Source organism: Peromyscus leucopus, unplaced genomic scaffold (assembly GCF_004664715.2).
Source record: "Peromyscus leucopus breed LL Stock unplaced genomic scaffold, UCI_PerLeu_2.1 scaffold_1088, whole genome shotgun sequence".
In the NCBI taxonomy this organism is placed as follows: domain Eukaryota; kingdom Metazoa; phylum Chordata; class Mammalia; order Rodentia; family Cricetidae; genus Peromyscus; species Peromyscus leucopus.
In genome coordinates, this window is record NW_023504213.1 from 1 (window position 1) to 3353 (window position 3353).

Genomic DNA, 3353 nt, shown 5'->3' on the forward strand with positions numbered 1-3353 from the left:
ATTTGCATCTCTATAATGATTATAGATGTTGAACATTTTTCATACTTTTAGTACATAAATTAATAGTATAAGTATTAAAATATTTTAGAATATTTTTTCTTGACAGTATTGTTTAAATGGAATATTGCCTTCATTTTGTTTACCTGTTCATTCTTCTAATTAATTTTTTTCTCAGTGACTTCTTGGTATTCCTACTACTTGTTTACTCCTACTCTTGGTCTGACATGACTGGCATATTATAAACATTTAGCATTTTCTTAACATAAGTTATTACCTTACCGAAATAAGATTAAGATAAAGAAGATTATAACATTACTATATAGTTCTTAAGATACAAATAATGACCCCCAAATAGATTTTGTCATGCTTTTCTCAGGATTAATCTCTATGTAAAACTTCCATTTTAATGATCTGTAATTATATTAACCAGGTGGTGTTAAGCTGCCCCAATAAATTAACCCTGGGAACATAGTGTGAGCTAATACAGAATAGCTTTGTCTCACTTTCCACTGTATGTACCGTATATTCCCTGTTCTGACACTTGAAGTGCAGACTGGTAAAAGATACCAGTATATTGTAGATGTAGCATGTGAAATATGCTACCATGGAAAGGAAGAGAGAGTTGTCTGAGTACTCTAATTTAATTTTGAAAACGCACACACATTCATTTTCACAACAGATTGGCATGCCCACATTGGCACATATCTACAAGAAGACTGGGAAGGGTGGCCTCCGAAGGACTGAAAAATGGAATTGAATTAGATACTGTAAATGCCAGCATATAAGCACATCATTTCAACCAATTGGGGGTCTCAGAACATCAGAGTTCTATGCATTCATTTAACTATTTGGGATCTCAGAACACCAGTGTTCTATGCATTCATTCAGACTCCTGACTTGGTCAAATGTCATATCTGTGAGTGAGTGATGAGTTAGTCCTGTGTTCTGATCTGAGTCACTGTCCAGTTTGTATCTGTGGCCTTAAGATTAAGGGTGATTAGTATTCTGAAATCAGCCAACACTTGGGGAAGAATAAGCATGAAACCAAACTGAGATCCATATTTATTTTTAATGGGCTAAATGTAGAGTGGAGTATATCAATCATGAGGTCATTTAATGTATTCTGATAACCACTGGTTTTTATTTCAATAGGAATCATCTCAGAAAAGATGGAAACTGGAAACCACACAATGGTAACAGAGTTCATTATTTTGGGCTAACTGAGAACCCCACCCTTTGTTCAATCTTCTTTGTATTGTTCTTGGGGGTCTACCTCACCACTGTACTGGGCAATGCCAGCATAATCATGTTGATCAGAAGAAGCCCTCAGCTTCACACCCCCATGTACCTCTTCCTCAGCCACTTGGCCTTTGTGGACATTGGGTACTCCAGCTCAGTCACACCTGTCATGATTGTGAGTTTCCTGAGAGAGAGAACCACCATCCCTGTGGCTGGCTGCATAGTCCAGCTTGGCTCTGATGTGGTCTTTGGAACTGCTGAGTGCTTCCTGCTGGCTGCCATGGCCTATGATCGCTATGTGGCCATCTGCTCACCCCTGCTCTACTCCACTCTCATGTCTCCCAGGGTCTGCTTCATCTTATTGGTTATTTCCTATGTGGGTGGATGTGTGAATTCTTCATCATTTACTAGCTGTTTATTGAGCCTGACTTTCTGTGGACCAAATAAAGTCAACCATTTCTTTCTGTGACCTCCCACCACTGGTGGAGCTTTCTTGTACTCATGTTTACATTGCTGAAATGTCTCCTGCCATCTCAGCAGGTTCCATCATAGTCATCACCCTATTCATCATCATTGTTTCATACCTCTACATCCTTCACTCCATCCTCAGAATGCGCTCTACTGAGGGCAGGCACAAGGCCTTCTCCACCTGCACCTCCCACCTCACTGCAGTCACTTTGTTTTATGGGACAGTTACATTTGTTTATGTCATACCAGAGTCAAGCCATTCACCCAACCAAATTAAAGTGGTGTCTGTGTTCTACACAGTGGTGATCCCATGTTGAATCCCTTGATCTACAGTCTGAGGAACAAGGAGGTAAAAGAGGCCATGAGGAAATTGATGGCAAGAACACATTCCTCATTTTGAACAATATTCAGTGTGCATATATAAATACTTAAATGAACTTTTTAAGGAAACATATGCAATATTTACAAGTTGTTTGCCTTGTTTTACATGAAAAAAGTCTCTCAAATGTACAGTGGCATTATGCTGATTAATGAAAAACTTACTTAGTACTTTTTAAGATTTTAATAAAATTGATTATTTGCACTAAAATCTGGACTCAAATTAAATGTATCTATTTCATGGTTTTGATACCTGGATGATGTAGACTTATTCTTTCTTTCATTCTGTTATTTAGGTAGTCCATGATTACAGATTACTTTCTATTTAGTATTTTATTTTTAAAAATGTTAATTATCATCTTGGCAAGTGCCATTTATTCTTTTTCAATTCTATTGATGACACTGTTGATGGAACTTGTCTCAGAAACTCTTGGCAACTCCTTCACAGGATCATCATGCATCTGGATATTGTGAAGTTCTACACTATACATATTTCAGTGGGATTAATTAAACTAATGTTTGAAGCTTCTACATCTTTTACCAATTTTTTTCTTTATTTTTAAAATGTTATCATGGTTTCTGAAAGGCATCACAGCATTACTTTTAATAAAAATACTTTAATTCTATCAGTTTTAGCATCTTCTGCATTTTGAAGCCCAACTCTGTTCCTTGTGATGTTTGAGTTATTACCTAAGTGCTTCCTTCTCCCTGCCATGGCCTTGATCAAGCAGCTGTCTATTCACCTGTACTCTACCAGAATATCCTATAGGGTCTGTATCCCAAGGTGGTTTCCTCTGTGGGTGGTTTATGAATGCTTAGAAAGTTGCTAGTGAAAAAAAAAATTTAGCCGGGCGGTGGTGGTGCATGCCTTTAATCCCAGCACTCGGGAGGCAGAGCCAGGCGGATCTCTGTGAGTTCGAGGCCAGCCTGGGCTACCAAGTGAGTTCCAGGAAAAGCACAAAGCTACACAGAGAAACCCTGTCTCAAAAAACCAAAAAAAAAAAAAAAAAAAAAAGTTGCTAGTGTCATTATCGAGTCTGTTCTGTGGTCTCAATCAGATAGTTCATTTATTCTGTGGCTCCTTTCCTTCATTAAAACCTTTCTGTTCCAGTGTATCCATTACTGAAATTATCGTCTCTATCTCTTCTGGCTCCAACATTGTGGCAGCATTCCATTTCTCCCTCTTCAGTCTCTATCCTTCATCACAACCTTGAAGACACGATCCACAGGTAAGCAACACAAGGCTTTCTCCAGATGCCCCTCTCTCC

At 38.3% G+C, this 3353-nt stretch overlaps 1 pseudogene; it reads left to right on the forward strand.

Annotated features, from left to right (window-relative positions):
- Positions 1-1154: 1154 nt before the first annotated feature.
- On the forward strand, positions 1155-2107 carry LOC114685284 (annotated as a pseudogene).
- The last annotated feature ends 1246 nt before the right edge of the window (positions 2108-3353 follow it).